Source organism: Filicampus tigris, unplaced genomic scaffold (genome assembly GCF_054856515.1).
Source record: "Filicampus tigris isolate MCC_2025a unplaced genomic scaffold, RoL_Ftig_1.0 HiC_scaffold_25, whole genome shotgun sequence".
NCBI classification, from domain to species: Eukaryota; Metazoa; Chordata; class Actinopteri; order Syngnathiformes; family Syngnathidae; genus Filicampus; species Filicampus tigris.
In genome coordinates, this window is record NW_028233406.1 from 309,881 (window position 1) to 327,059 (window position 17,179).

The 17,179-nt window shown below is 47.1% G+C and overlaps 1 pseudogene; it reads right to left on the reverse strand.

The window, feature by feature from the left end:
* Positions 1–3,081: 3,081 nt before the first annotated feature.
* On the reverse strand, positions 3,082–3,739 carry LOC147126173 (18S ribosomal RNA; annotated as a pseudogene; the record flags this gene model as incomplete).
* Positions 3,740–17,179: the final 13,440 nt, after the last annotated feature.

The window sequence follows — 17,179 nt, forward strand, 5'->3', positions numbered from 1 at the left end:
TATTTTTTTATTTTTTATTTTTAATCCGAATTGAGCATTAAGACCTGCGGTGTGAACCTAGCCTTAGTGTCCACGCCCCCTACTATGTGTGCGTGTGGGCAGGGGGGAGGGGAGCAATTCTCTCTCTAAGCTAAGCTTGTTTAGAGAGGCCAAGGCAGAGGCATGAGGAACAAGATACGTGATACTTGCAGCGAATGCAGCGTTTAACTGACTATTAAAATACTAAACGTTTAATAAATCGTAGACGGTTAAACAGTTAAACGACTAGTCGCGCATATCCCTAGTTATTACCTTACTCTGATGACTTGCACTGAATGGAATCAGCCAGGGACGCATAGTCCGGACAGTAGCAAGCAGATTTGCAACAACAACAATCCGCCATTTGCTCCATTCGGTGCGTATAAAACAAGTCAATTTTTTTTTAAGATAAGATAGAATAAGAAGGCCTTTATTGATCCCACAGTGGGGACATTTTCAGTGTTTCAGCAGCAAAGATATAGGTCACACAGAGACAGCGGCATAATGTAGCCATTGATGTATAACATTAACGGCAAACATTCAGAATCAAACCTATGTAAATATACGTAGTAACCATGTGTATATACACATGTATATACACACCAACATACATCTACATATAAAGTATGAAGAAACACTCATTTGAGCCTGTACATAGTACAGAGGAAAAATACTCTAAGTAAGTGACAGTGCTGCAGTGCTGCAGTGAAATATAAGGAACAGCGTTTGATAAAAATAAAACTAGCCTAACAGTAGTGGGGAATGTTGGGTATTGCACGATATGAGCTCAGGTGCAGGACTTCACAATTGCACTAATGTCCGCCGGTTGTAGAGACTACACAATGTTCTTGGTAAAGAGTCTGACAGCAGCAGGCAAGAAGGAGCGGCGGAATCTCTCCTTTGGACAACGAGGGTGTAACAGTCTGTCACTGAAGGAGCTGTGGAGTGCTGTTAGGGTGCCCTGGAGGGGGTGGCCCGGGTTGTCCAGCATTAATGACAGCTTGGCCATCATCCTCCTGTCCCCCACTGAGTCCACAGAGTCCAGGGAGCAGCCCAGGACAGAGCCGGCCCTCCTGACCAGTTTGTCCAGCCGCTTCTTGTCCCGGGCCGAGACGCCGCCTGCCCAGGTGACCACTCCCTGGAAAATGACCGATGCAACCACGAGTCATAAAAGTTCCTGAGGAGTATCCCCTGAACCCCAAAAGACCTCAGTCTCCTAAGTAGGAAGAGTCTGCTCTGACCCTTCCTATAGACCCTGTGTTGTCGCTCCAGTCCAGTTTATTGCTCAGATGAACACCAACATACTTGTAAGTTGAGACTCTCTCAACATCTGTTCCCCGGATATTCACTTGTGCAGGTGCAGAGTGATGGCGCCTACAGAAATCCACCACCATCTCTTTGGATTTCCCCGCAGTGATCAGGAGGCGGTTCTGCTGGCACGAGTCCACAAAACCCTGAGTAAGTTCTCTGTACTCCCGATCATCTCCGCCTGTGATGAGGCCGACAATCGCAGAGTCATCAGAGAACTTCTGCATTTGACAGGTAGGGGTGCTATAGTTGAAGTCCGAGGTGTAGAGGGTGAACAGGAAGGGAGCCAAGACAGTTCCCTGCGGGGCCCCCGTGCTGCGGAGGAGCACGTCAGACATAGTCCTGTGTCCTCACATACTGTGGCCGGTTTGTGAGGTAACCCTGGATCCATGTGGTGAGGTGGTGGGCCACTCCTGCCCGCTCCAGCTTGTCTCCCAATAGGGTGGGCTGGATGGAGTTGAAAGCACTGGAGAAATCAAAGCATGCACACTATGCTAATGCTATCAATAATAACAATAGAATCACAAATCATATAGCAATCGCAATTTTTATGAAAAAAAATCACAATTAGATTTTCCATAATTGTTCAGCCCTGTATGAGATGGTTGCTTCTTCACTTAATATGTAATTATATTGTGGTTGCAGGGCTTTTAGATCCTGCTGATTTCTTTCTCCTGCCCACTCTGCAGTTTGCTTCCAAGAAGGCTGGTGGTAGCAGCAAGAATCATGGAGGAAAGAGCCCTGGCAAAAGATACGGCCTCAAGAAGCAAGATGGTAAGACAGTACAACAATATTTTGTAATATTTAATATAATATACGCCTTAGTCTAGGGCAGGGGTGTGAAACTCCTTTTCAATGAGGGCCTGAATGGTTGCCCTCAAGTGCCAGATGCAACACTAAGACACTGTAAATGTAACTGTAAAATAAACGTAACTACTACTTAATGTTGAATAACAATGTATACAGTAACTCACGTTACATATACTCGCTGTTCTTTTTTTTTTTTTCATTTTTAAAAATGTTTTTACATGAATGGGGTTTCCGCGTTACAGACATCCCATTGACATGAAAATTTAACAAAAATTAAAAAAATGGATTTTCACAGGACAGTGACGATATATAACATATGCCTTTGCATAGATGATGATGTTGATATTATTGTAACATAAGTCCTTTCGATTTGTTTTGTTAAGCACCTCCATCAATCAATGATCAAACTGTGAAAGTGAATGAAGAAAAATATCATCAACATATCATTATTTAGGGGTCGAATGGTTTATAAAATCCACGGTTCTGTTGGGTTCTTGGTTTTCTGCTCACAGTTTTCGGTTTGGTTTGCAGTGAATTGAATTTCTTCACTTTGACGTTCAGAGCACTGGGCAGAAATCACATCGTGTCAACGAATGCCCGCCGCGGGCTTTCGCGATCCTTGTGTTTTAATCAAACAGTCGGTTTCCCCTGGTCCGCACGAGTTTTAAGTCTGCTGCTAGGCGCCGGCCGAAGCTGTGACTCTCCCCGGCGGGCCGCAGCCCCCCCAGACACCCAATCCGTCCGCATACGGGTACGCTCCGGGGCAGCGGTGGGTGCGCGTCGCGGGCAGAAAGACCAGCTTCCGGGGGCGAACACGGTCGCCCGCTCTCGTCTGGCCCCCCACCCGTGCCATCGTGGGGCGCGTGCGCGGTCGTGCCGTCGGCCTCTCGGCTCCGGTGTGGGCAAAAGCGAGTGGCCGGCCAAGCTCTCTCTCCGGTATTGATCTTTCCGCAGGTTCACCTACGGAAACCTTGTTACGACTTTTACTTCCTCTAGATCAAGTCAAGTTTGATCGTCTTCTCGGCGCGCCACAGGCGCCGTGGCCAGCCCCGACGGGGCCCATCCGAGGACCTCACTAAACCATCCAATCGGTAGTAGCGACGGGCGGTGTGTACAAAGGGCAGGGACTTAATTAATGCGGGCTTATGACCCGCGCTTAAGGGGAATTCCTCGTTGGTGGGAAATAATTGCAGTCCCCAGTTCCTATCATGAGCGGGGTTCAGAGAAGGCACACGCTGGTCCGCTCAGTGTGGCGCGCTTGCAGCCCCAGACATCTAAGGGCATCACAGACCGGTTATTGCTTAATCTCGCGTGGCTGAGCGCCACTTGTCCCTCTAAGAAGGTGAACGCTGACCGCTCGGGGCCGCATAACTAGTTAGCATGCCGGAGTCTCGTTCGTTATCGGAATTAACCAGACAGATCGCTCCACCAACTAAGAACGGCCATGCACCACCACCCACGGAATCAAGAAAGAGCTGTCAATCCTGTCCGCGTCCGGGCCGGATCTGAGGTTTCCCGTGTTGAGTCAAATTAAGCCGCTGGCTCCACTCCTGGTGGTGCCCTTGCGTCATTTCCTTTAAAGGGACACTGGGATGAGCTTACCATTTGCACTTATATAATAGGTTTGTATATAAAAATGACATCAGCACCACAAAAGACTCTGTAGTGATTTAAGGGTTTTTTTTGTGATTAGATTTCCAACAAATTTCCCCGCCCCTTTTTTGGGCGTAGCTTATGTTATATTGTCTCAGCGGTCTACGTCACGCGAGGAAGGCATGCGTGGTAATATTGCTCGCTTTGACAGTTCTGTTGTCTAAAACGGCGACCGATCGCCACCAAAATGCAAATGCACATTACTACTCTGGTCCACTTTAACCTGTGAAAGTATAAAAGTGTTCTTCGCAATAATCCACAAAATCAAAAATACTCCACTTTCACAAGCTGAAGCGGACGAGCATGAATGCGCACACGAACCCCGACTGGTTATATTTCGGACATTTTGCTACGCTAAACTCGTTTCAATTCTCAGGAGGGAGACTGCGGCTTGCAGCAGCTGCAGCAAGCAGATTGGAGCTTTACGCCCCCCTCTTCCCTCCCCGGCTAAAGGTAGGATTGGGACGGCTAATCGCAACAACTAGCTTCAGGCTAATAGCAACAACTAGCTTCAGGCCGTTAAAACAACAACATTAACTCCTTACTGTCCGCCTAGCGTGTGGAGGTGAAGATGAGCCTGTGTCTTCATGTCGCACTCCCAAGCAGTGTCCCTGCTTGCTCGCTTGCAGCCGCCACCTTCTGCCTGAGTGAAGCGGCGTGAGAGTGACGAAAACCCTTGTCGAATAGCAAACAAAAGGTTCCAGCGAGGCTGAGTGCACAGCAGAGTGTGGTCGCATTGGAACATGCCATTTCGGCTGTTAACTTCCAAATTGGACAGCGCGTTGGAAGTCGAAAAACTGGGGACATTCTGCATCCAAATTAAATGTGCACGTCTACTCATTCCCACTTCAGTCCCTGGAAATATGTGTTTAATGCCTCGCCCGTCCTAACCGTGATCAGCAAGGAAGCAGTTTTTTTTTTTTTAAAGCAAAGAAGCAGTGTTTTTTTTTTTTTTTTTTTTTTTTGTGCGCTCGTCCCAGCCTAAATCTTTGTAGCTCTGCTGACTTCCACATTTCCTCATTCTCATATAAATCACCCACGGAGAGGTTAATCCTTTTGATAAGTGGGCATTAGTAGGGATGTCCACATACATTTTGGTGCCAACTGATCGCCGTTTTTGGACGTTATAAGCAATAAAAGTACAATGATTTCCAATGGAGGGTTTCGAATCGGTTCCTCACGTGACTCCGGCCGAGCAAGGATAGAACGGTGGGGGCGCGGCCATTGTCCTGATTAACAAGGGGCGTTATTCATGGAGTTACTTATTTCCTAATTTCTCCAAAATGAATGGATAAAATAGAAAATGGCAACTCTTTTCATTTTCCTGATCAAAAAATATATAAAATGAACTTGTTAGTGAAAACATGGCCATGACCATACTCCCCCCGGAAACCAACGGTTTCAGTTCAGGAGGGAAAACCCACAAAATAGAACCGGGGTTGTGAAATAATGTTGATTTTGTACTGAGTCTACACCAGTCCGGCCTAAGTCTTCGGTCAGACAGACTGCAGCGAATCCAGTGGTTTCGTTTGAGCTTCTTTAATAAATTCCACAATGACGGCAGAACACAATTTAGTGAGTTGATGACATTGAATGATGCTGATGTATGGAGTTTGATATGTGTATGTATGTCAGTGGTTTTCTATGAGGAACAAATAAATAAACATTATTAGGATGAGCAACACTGAACAAAACCAAAATAATAATGTCAATGTTCTCAGTGAATAAAGAACTATAAACAATCTATTAGCAGCAGCATAAATATCTTCACAATTATAGCTGTGTACTAAATGAGGCAGATTTATAATCATTTCTCAAATTAACTATCGCCATCGAAGTAACTATTTACAAATGACAAGTCACATGCGGAACTATCAGGATCATTTATATTGAGTTGTTTTACTTACTATGTGAATAACGCACAACACGAGATGGTGAAGTCTGAGTAATGGTGTCTCAATACTGCCGCTTTCCTGACGAACTGAACAACTGAACCAGAGTGTGCATGTCTTTTGGGCGGCAGTAGTGACGTAAATGATGTCTGTTAAAGGCGCAGCAGGGAAATTTGCACAGCCGCCCCCAAATTCCATCAGTGAATTTGTAATAACTCACAAATAACCCTGCTTTGTAGCTCTCAATCCCTTGGCATCTCCAGCAGTGGGATGAGCTAGGCTACCGGTCGGGTGTAGGTAGTCCCTTTAATGTCCACTTCAGCAGTGCGGATCCTGCTGTCGTTGCTGGGGATCACTTTAGAGACTCGTCCTATTGGCCGTTGTGCCTTGGGCAGTTGTGGATCAATTACCATGACCACTTGGTCTGTGGTGAGATCCGGAGTGGGAGTACGCCATTTTCTTCTTGGCTGAAGATGAAGGAGTTTCAGGTGAACTGAATCCAAAAGTGATCTGCTAGGACCTGGCTGTGTTTGCAAAGGTGGCGTCCAATCAGGTCACTGCTGGCATAAACAGCTTGTTGGCAAGGATGCATCTTGCCACCCCATCAGCAAGAGATTAAGTGTTATGGGATCATGGTCTTTAGAATGCCCTCTACCTCAATCAGTAAAGTGAGCAGTACTTCTTCAGGAAGAACTCTTTCTTTAAGAACAACTTGCAGGGCAGCCTTAACGGACTTTATCTCTCGCTCCCAAATCCCGCCAAAATGAGGGGCAAGAGGCAGATTGAATTTAAATGTGATGCTCTGTTCAGCTAACTGCGCTCTCAGAGCTGGCTCCAGCTCCTCAAAGAATCTCTGCAGTTCCCTGTCTGCACCCCGGACGTTAGTAGCACTGTCACAGAGGATCTCATATGGCTTGCCTCTTCTAGCCACAAAACAAAGGACAAGGAGGAAGGAGTCTGTTTCCATGCTGCACAGAAGATCAAGATGCACAGATCTTGTAGTAAGACATTTAAAAATACTTCCCCATCTCTTCTCCTGTCTGCGACCTATTACATAAGGTCTGAAGCAGTCGATACCAGTTGACCAATAGGGAGGCTTCTGAAGACGGAGGCGTGAAGCGGGGAGGTCTGCCATACGTGGTACTGTGGGTTTGTTGTGCCATCTCTGGCACTCTGTGCAGCTGCGTTGATGTTTTTTCATAGCTTGCCGACCACGAAGAATCCAGTATGTCCGTCTCAACTCAGCGAACACACAATCAGGACCCGGTGGTCAAAATCTTGAATTATCAGCCGAGTGGCAGGGTGGTCGGGTGCCAGGACAATAGGATGAATAACGTCCTGTAGCCCCTCTGCCTTCCTTAGCCGACCACCAACGCGGATCAGGCCCACAGTACTGTCGTACTCTGGACAGAGGGAAAGCAGACGACTGTTAGCACTGAGTGGCTTACTTACCCGCAGAGCAGCTATCTCTTCCTGTGCCCGCTTGAGAACGGTGACTTCTGTCTCAATGCGATTGGTGGCAGTCATCGGAGGAACAGCCACCCCGTGCAGGGAAAGGAACATGGGTTGGATCAGCTCAGACCAGGATTTACACTGAGCGGGGGTCAGGATCTACAGATGTGGCAGTCCCTATACTACCACAGGTGACACAGGTGTCTTCTGATTGATTTGAGGTAGTTGCAGGCATTGTTGGCCATTCACTCGGTGGCAAATTGAGGAAACTACGCCCACATGTCCAGCGGCTAGGTTTTGCTCGGTCACCGAGGCGTTTGCCACGGGTGATATCGTCAGCGGGGTTTTCATCGGATGGCACATATCTCCAGGCGTCTGCTCCTATTAGCTCCTGCATCTCAGTGATGCGGGTTCCCACAAATACCTTGTACTGATGGGACTCTGACTGGATTCAGTGGAGGACAGTAGTTGAATCAGTCCACAGTGTTGTACCCTTTATGGGTAGTTTCAGCTGTTTGCAAGACATTGGCTAGCTGTGCGCTAGAGAGAGCAGCACACAGCTCCAGGCGGGGATTGGACAGCTGTTTTTTTGGTGCTACTCGTGACCTGGTTAGCACATAGGATACCTGTACTACGCTGGTGGTGTTATGCTCTGCCGTTAGGTCAGCAACGGCACCGTAGGCTCTCTCTGAGGAAACAGTGAAGATGTGCAGCTCAATAGGATTACTGGCTGGGAGATCTGAGATGTAGCATCTGGGAATGGTTACTAGCTGTAAGTGTGCCAGTTCGCTCTCCCTGTCTCTCCACAAGAAACGCAGAAGCGGCTGGTCTTGAGGAAGAGGCGCACCTGATGGAACATGTCGCTTATATCTCCACTGATGGCGACGGCATATTCCCGAAATCGCAGGAGCACAGCGAGTAGCGAGGAGCTTAAAGTAGGGCCAGAAACCATGACTCCTCTGACCGGTTGACCTCTTCTGGACTGATTTTCACCATATAACCTGCCTTCATCAGTTTGTGCATTTCTGTAGTGTAAACTGACATCTGTTCCGGGTTGTGTGAGAGACAGCGCTCAGTTGCTCTGAGTAGAGGCATAACTGCATTGGGGGAAACATGTAGGAGTGGTGAATTCATCCTGCGCAGAAGTGGAACAGCATGACGATTAGATGATGTGTCCTCTCTGACTTCCTGCACTGCACCTGACACAATTAGTTTCAGCATCTCTGCTTGGTAGGCTTCTCTCTGCTCAGGGTTCTTAAGGAGACGTCTCTCAGTGCTGCGCAGTAGGGCCATAACTGATTGTTTAGGTGCCTGCAATAGTGGCATTGCTGCATGGCGTAACAAAGCGGTAGCATATCTAAGGATGCCATCCACCTCTGTACATCTTTGTTTCAAGCAGGACTATGGCTTACTGCTCTTGCTTAGACCGTGTCGCCTCCTTCTCAGGTCTGTAGGGGACAGTATCCACTTGCCAGAGTCTCTCCACGTGCCTGTAGAGATCATCCATGGGTGGTAGAAATGAGGTAAACAGGCATTGGGCTGTATAGGATGGCCGCCCCATGGGCTGGCAAGGGCCCTACAGGGTCCACCCCAGCCTGGTGTGGACAGCTGCCGGACTACCATGAGGACCAAGTCTGACAGGCTCAGTGGGTGTTATGAGGTGAGGCTGGTCCGAACCTATCGGAAGCAAAGGCTTTAAACTTCCCCTGTAGGTGCGTAACAGGGATAGCTATGCTGGGTTAGGTTAAGTCTTCTTGCTGTAAAGGCACCAGTGAGCTTAAACATGACCCTAGGGGTGTTGGGAGAGGAGACCCAGAATGATACTGTATGGCCATGCAGTACTTGGATGTCCTGGCGGACTGTGCGCAAGGGAAGGTCTTCAGGGGTGCCTTCCATGGCTAGGGATTAGCGGCAGTAGGTAGCAGCATAGTCTTCTCTGACCCGTTGTCCAGTATTGCAAAGGTGTCTAATGTCTGACTGCCAAAGTGTACATGTGAACGCATTATCTTCAGCATGCCTGGTTCCTGAGCTCTTAGGTTAACATCGTGGGGACCAAGAAGGTGCTTCCCTTGACAAAGGCTACAGGGTTTCTTGAGATTGCACTGGGTAGCTAAGTGTTGACAAGCACAGCGCCAGCACCGCTTGTTCACCTGAATCCATACTAATGCATAATTAGAATGAGCAACACTGAACAACACATAATGTCAAATGTTCTCAGTGAATAAAGAACTATAACCAGTCTACAACCTAAATATCTTCACAATTATAGCTGTGTACTAAATGAGTCAGATTGTCTTTTCTCAAATGTAGCTATTAAGCTTAAGGTCCATAAGGGTGTGCCAAACTCCACCGAATGAATCCAAGCTGCAGCTTCATGAATAATGGCGACAGAAGAAGGAAAACACCGCCATCGAAGTAACTATTTACAAATGACAAGTCACACGTGGAATTATCAGGAACATTTATATTGAGTGTTGAGCCAACACAAGATGGCAAAGTCTGAGTAATGGCGTCTCACTACTGCTGATTCCCTGACGAACTGAACAACTGAACCAGAGTGCGCATATCTTTTGGGGGGAAGTGATGTAGATGATGTCTCTGAAAGGCGCAGCAGGGAAATTTGCTCAGGGTTCCTATTCCATAATTTCTAGCTGTGGTATGTGGGCGGTGCGGGCCTGCTTTGAACACTCTAATTTTTTCAAAGTAAACGCTTTGGGCCTCAGGCCCAGAGTATTCATTAGATTTACTTCAAACTTTGGATATACCATCTTAAGACCTTGGGCAAAAACTGCGAAAATTTTTTTGGGATTTTCGAAATACTATATGACGGGAGTGGGGCATCAAATTTGGCGTGATTTCTTTCCTTTGCCATACAGGAGGAAATCTCCCCTGCACATGCTCCAAAAAATCCCAAACTTCACCTGTACGTAAATAGTCATGACCTGAAGACATCTATACGACAATATTCCATTATACATATATTGCCACCTAGTGGCGACCAAAGTTGTCAATCTTTACATTTCTATTTACTACACAGAGCCGGTTGAACGAATCTGACTGAAAATTTGTCAGAAAAGCCTCAAGACGTTGATCTTTCTTTACGCGGAATATTGTGACTTTTCGACGAAGGGCCTGGCCATGACAATGCCGCAAAGTCTGATTATTCAACGTGACAATAAATGCAGTTTTAACTTGACTCAGATCATCCAATCGTCTCAAAATTGTTCATATTTGATGACAGCCGAGGGCTGAAGACATCTAATGAACTTATTTTTCATCCTAGCGGTAGCGCCACCTAGTGGCTGAAGGAAATACATGTTTTTTTCTTTGATGTTTTTATCCTAGCAGATTAACCAGGTCCAACTCATCTTTGCTCGGAAGAGTGTTTCGAACTTCCTAATATTGAAATACGAAAGTCGTGTTTTTCTTAAAAAGCTTTTGCCATGGCAACAGGCAGTTCGCCCCAAAAAACAACGCTCATTTTGAGGGTCTGACCATGCACGAAATGTCACAAAACTTTGCACATATATCAGGCCTGGCGAAATCATCAATATTTTTTTCATTTTTTTGTGCAATTTGTAAGAAAATGGCTCGCTAGCGCCCCCTACACTTTTTTTAAAAAAATCAGCCCCGGTCGTGTGTTCCACCGATATCTACAAAACTTTGGTGATATATGTATCAGGTCAAGACCTCCAAAAAAGTATCTTAGAGCCATGCGCTAAACCTAACAGGAAGTCCGCCATTTTGAATTGACTTTACAATTCGGCATCACATTGACTTTAAAAGCAGCTGTAATGTGATCCACATGATACTATCTTGTCAAAATTTCACACATTTGATGAGAGTTTACACCTGAAGACATCTACGAACTACCTTTTCATTGTAGTGGGAGCGCCACCTGCTGGCTAAATGAAGTACATGATTTAATCTTTCATGTTTCTCTCCTGGCAGGTTAGCCAGATCTCCCTCATATTTGCTCGGAAGATTGTTTAAGCCTTCATGATGTTAAAACACGAAGTATGAGATTTTCGCAAAAAGCTGTTGTCATGGTAACGCCCAATTTGCCAAAAACAAAATGCTGATTTTGAGAATGTAAACATGCACGAAAACTCATGAAACTTTGCACACATAGAAGGCTTGGTAAATTAATCAATAATTATTCAATAGTTATTCAATTGTGCAATCTTAAAAAGATGGCTCGCTACCGCCCCCTAGAAAATTTATAAATAGTGGCCCCGGTTGCACGCTTCACCTACATCTACGAAAATTGTATAATGTATAAAACAGAAAGAGAACTACAAAAAGCCTCTTGGTGCCATAGGCTAAACCTAAGAGGAAGTCCGCCATTTTGAATTTACTTTAAAGTTTGGACTCACCTTGACTACAAAAGCTGCTGTAACTTAATTCACATTATAATTTTGATTATTCAATTCTGATGTGCGAGCATCCCGACGTGCCGATACCCCAACGTTGCCAGGGCTGTGAGGGCACTTTATAGCTGCTTGCAGCTCTAGTTATTATTTTTCTTCTACGCGTTCGATCGCTTTTTTGACCCCCTAAACATGCATGAAAACTCACCAAACTTTGCATTCTCATGGGGCCTGGCGAAAAATGATATATTTTAAAGTCACCAGAAACGACGCAAACGAAATGGCTCTGTAGCGCCACCTAGAGTAGGAAAAAAATAATTGAATTCCAGCCCGTTTGACCTAGGATACGAAAATTGGCAGGCATGTGAAGGCCCCCAACACATACAAAAAAGTCCATTACAGCCAGACTGTAAAGTGTTCATGAAGTGAGCTATGAATTTTTGAATGTCCAATTTTGGACCATTTTTGGACATTTACAGGATGCATACTTTTGCACTCATGTCCTAAAGGATTAATCTGATTGACTTCAAACTTCAGATTTATCATCTTAAAACATGGGGCAACAACTGGGAACATTTTCTTGAGTTTCAATAAAGTATATGACGGGGGCGGGGCATCAAATTTTGTGTAATTTTATTCCTTCACCATACAGGAGAAGAACCTTAATAACTCCCCTGCACATGCTCCAAAAAATCCCAAACTTCACCTGTACAAAAAGAGTCACGACCTGAAGACATCTATATGATAATATTCCATTATACATATAGCGCCACCTAGTGATGAATTTTTTTTTCATTTTTTTACATTTCTATTTATTGCACGGAGCCCGTTGAACAAATCCAACTGAAAATTTGTCAGAAAAGCCTCAAGATGTTAATCTCCCTCTACGCCTAATATTGTGACTTTTCAAAGAAGGGCGTGGCCTTGACGGTGCCGCAAAGTCTTATTGTACGTGACAACAAATGCTGTTTTAACTTGACTCAGATCATCCAAACTTCTCGAAATATTTAATATTTGATGATAGTCAAGGGCTGAAGATATCTATGAACTTATTTTTCATTATAGTCGTAGTGCCACCTAGTGGCTGAAGGAAATACATGTTTTCTCTTTTAAGTTTTTACCCTAGCAGATTAACCGGGTCAACCTCATCATTGCCCGGAGAGTGGTTAGGACTTCCTAATATTAAAATATGAAAATTTGTGATTTTTCGTGAAAAGCTGTTGCCGTGGCAACACGCAGTTCGCCCAAAAATACAACGCTCATTTTGAGGGTCTGACCATGCATGAAATGTCAGGCCTGGCAAAAACATCAATATTTTTTTTTTTTTTTTTTTTTTTTGTGCAATTTGTAAAAAATGGCTCTTCAACACCCCCTAGAAATTTGTAAAAATTCAGCCTCGGTTGTACGCTTCTTCAAGATAAACAAAAACTTGGTGGTATATGTAACAGTTCAACGCCTACAAAAAAGTCTCTTGGAGCCATATGCTAAACCAAACAGGAAGTCAGCCATTTTGAATTAAGTTTAAAGTATGAATTTGCTCTGATGACAATAGCTGCTGGAACTTAAGATAAGATAAGATAAGAATGCCTTTATTGATCCCACAGTGGGGATATTTTCATTGTTACAGCAGCAAAGATATAGGTCACACAGGGACGGCGGCATAATGTAGCCATTAATGTACAACATTGACGGCAAACATTCGGGATCAAACCTATGTAAATATAAGCAGTAAAATGTGTATATACACATGTATATACACACCAACATACATCTACATAAAAAGTATGAGGAACACTCATTTTGGCCTGTACATAGTACAGAGGAAAAATACTCTAAGTAAGTGACAGTGCTGCAGTGCTGTAGTGAAATGTAAGGAACAGCATTGGATAAAATTAAAACTAGACTAACAGTAGTGGGGAATGTTGAGTATTGCACGGTATTACAGTAGTGGGCAATATTGGGTATTGCACGATATGAGCTCAAGTGCAAGACTGCACAATTGCACTAATGTCCGCCAGTTTGTAGAGACTACACAATGTTCTTGTTAAAGAGTCTGACAGCAGCAGGCAAGAAGGAGCGGCGGAATCTCTCCTTTGCACAGCGAGGGTGTAACAGTCTGTCACTGAAGGTGCTGTGGAGTGCTGTTAGGGTGCCCTGGAGGGGGTGGGCCGGGTTGCCCAGCATTGATGACAGCTTGGCCAACACCCTCCTGTCCCCCACCGAGTCCACAGAGTCCAGGGAGCAGCCCAGGAAGGAGCCGGCCCTCCTGACCAGTTTGTCCAGCCGCTTCTTGTCCCGGGCCGAGACGCCGCCTGCCCAGGTGACCACTCCCTGGAAAATGACCGATGCAACCACCGAGTCAAAAAAGTTCCTGAGGAGTGTCCCCTGAACCCCAAAAGACCTCAGTCTCCTGAGTAGGAAGAGTCTGCTCTGACTCTTCCTATAGAGGGCGTCTGTGTTGTCGCACCAGTCCAGTTTATTGTTCAGATGAACACCCAGGTAATTGTAAGTTGAGACTCTCTCAACATCTGTTCCCCGGATATTCACTGGTGCAGGTGAAGAGTGCTGGCGCCTACCGAAACCCACCACCGATTCTTTGGATTTCCCCGCATTGATCAGGAGGCGGTTCTGCTGGCACCAGTCCACAAAACCCTGAGTAAGTTCTCTGTACTCCCGATCATCTCCGCCTGTGATGAGGCCGACAATCGCAGAGTCGTCAGAGAACTTCTGCAGGTGACAGGTAGGGGTGTTGTAGTTGAAGTCAGAGGTGTAGAGGGTGAACAGGAAGGGAGCCAAGAGAGTTCCCTGTGGGGCCCCCGTGCTGCGGAGGAGCACGTCAGACATAGTCCTGTGTCCTCACATACTGTGGCCGGTTTGTGAGGTAGTCCTGGATCCATGTGGTGAGGTGGTGCGCCACTCCCGCCCGCTCCAGCTTGTCTCCCAGTAGGGTGGGCTGGATGGTGTTGAAAGCACTGGAGAAATCAAAGAACATGATCCTCACAGTGCTCCCCGCCTTCTCCAGGTGGGAGAGTGAAGTGTGGAGGAGGTAGATGATGGCATCATCCACACTGATGCCAGGCTGATATGCAAACTGGAGTGGGTCCATTGAGGAGCTCACCAGGGGGCGCAGGTGGACAAGGACCAGTCTCTCCAGGGTCTTCATCAGGTGAGACGTCAGCGCCACTGGTCTGAAGCTGTTGAGCTCCTTCGGGTGGGGGGTCTTTGGCACCGGGACCAGGCAGGATGTTTTCCATAGCTGGGGGACCCTGCCCAGCTTCAGGCTCAGGTTGAACATGTGCTGGACAATTCCACACAGCTGGTCTGCGCAGGATTTGAGGAGCTGGGGGCTGATGCCATCTGTACCCGCTGCCTTCCTCTCCTTCATCTTCTTCAGCTGGTTCCTCACCTGAGATGTTGTGAAAGCCAAGGCTGGGCAGGAGGGAGTGATGGCTATCTGGTGTAGCTGGGAGCTGGAGACTGTGGAGAAAAGGGGGGAGGGTGTGACACGCCCAGCAGGAGGAGTAGGTGGAGGCTGCAGCAGGAGAGACTGAGTGGAGACAGGCATCTGATCGAACCTATTGAAAAAGAGATTCAGCTCATTTGCCCACTGCAGGTCCCCCCCAGTCCGGGTCTTGGGTTGTCCGTGGCCTGAGATGGTCTTCAGGCCCCTCCAGACTCCCCTGGCGTTATTCTGCAGCAGCTGCTCCTCCATCCTTTTCCTGTAGGACCTTTTCCCCTCTCTGATCCTCCTCCTCAGCTGGCGCTGCACAGTCTTCCGCTCCTCTATGTTGCCTGACGCAAAAGCCCTCCTCTTCTCCTTCAGGAGAGCTTTTATGTCTGGTGTGATCCAGGGTTTGTTGTTGGAGAAGCACCTTACTGTCCTGGTGGGTATGGTTTTCTCCATGCAGAAATTTATATAGTCTGTAACAGTGTCTGTTAGACTACTAATGTCTTCCCCGTGAGCATCGCTGAATACTTCCCACACAGTTGTGCTGAAGCAGTCCTTTAAGGCCTCCACGGCCTCTCCAGACCATCTCTGAACCGTGCGGGTCACAGCTGGCTGCCTGCGGACCAGAGGTTTGTACACGGACTGGAGAGCCACCAGGTTGTGATCAGCTTTGCCCAGCGGGGGGAGGGGCAGTGATGTGTATGCCTCCTTGGTGTTGGCATAGAAAAGGTCCAGTGTTTTATTGTCTCTGATGTGGCAGGTGACATACTGTGTGAATGAAGGCAGAGAGGAGGAAGGGGAGGCATGATTGAAGTCACCAGAGATGAGTATCAGGGCATTTGGGTGCTGTGTTTGTAGCCTGCTCACTGCTGCAGTCAAGACATCACAGGCTGTGTCGCTGCTGGCAGCTGGTGGGACGTAGACGGTCACCGCGATCACATGACTAAACTCTCGCGGGATGTAGAATGGCCTCATGCCAACAGCTAGCAGCTCAATATCCCTACTGCAAAGCTGCTCCTTAATCATGATGTGCCCAGGATTACACCATCTATCGTTCACAAACACAGCCAGCCCTCCTCCTTTCCTCTTTCCACTCTCCAGCGTCCTGTCCGTGCGTATGATTTGGAAGCCGTCCAATTCTACGACCGCGTTCAGCGTTAGCGCTGTTAGCCACGACTCCGTGAATAGCATCAGGCTAGCCTCCCGGAAGTCCCTCTCATGCCGGGTAAACTCAGCTAGCTCGTCCATCTTGTTGGGGAGCGATCTAACATTCCCCATGATAACAGACGGGACGACGGGATGGTATCGTCTCCTCCTTTCCCGGCGTTTAACCCCCGCACGACATCCCCGTCTCTTCCTCCTCAGCTTACGGGGGATATTGGGTCTCGCCCCGGGAGACGGCGCAGGGTTAGCACGGAGTGCTAACAGCTGATTCCGGCTGTAAACAATGGGGGCGCGGCTCCAAGCCAAGTCGCCGGACACGATCGCGCAAAAAATAGCAATCAGCAGCAGCAAGAATACCGCAGTTTGGGTGTCCATTGCTACGCAAGTTACGACTATCAACTATATGAAAAAGGGATGAGGTAGAGTAATATTAAGGAACAAAAACACACGAAAAGGCTCACCGATGAGCCGGAGCTACTGTAGCGGGCTGCCACTCGCGCGGCGCCGGAACCGGATAAAAGATTTTTTTAATGACTTAAAGTGTTTTCTTTGACAATACAGAAAGTGGCACTTGTGAAAAGTGCCCATCTGCATTCACTATTTGAGTGCACTTCTCCGAAGAAAGGGTTAAAGGTGTACGTAATTGTATTTTTTTCATTTGATCATAACCACCGACTCAACTATCCATCCATCCATCCATTATCTGTACCGCTTCTCCTCACAAGGGTCGCGGGGCGTGCTGGAGCCTATCCCAGCTGTCTTTGGGCAGTAGGCGGGGGACACCCTGAACTGGTTGCCAGCCAATCGCAGGGCACACAGAGACAAACATCCGCACTCACAATCACACCTAGGGGCAATTTAGACAGTCCAATCAACTTACCATGCATGTTTTTGGAATGTGGGAGGAAACCGGAGTGCCCGGAGAAAACCCACGCAGGCACGGGGAGAACATGCAAACTCCACACAGGGAGGCCGGAGCCGGGATCGAACCCACGACCTCTGAACTGTGAGGCGGACGTGCTAACCAGTCGACCACCGTGCCGCCCCCGACTCAACTAATTTCC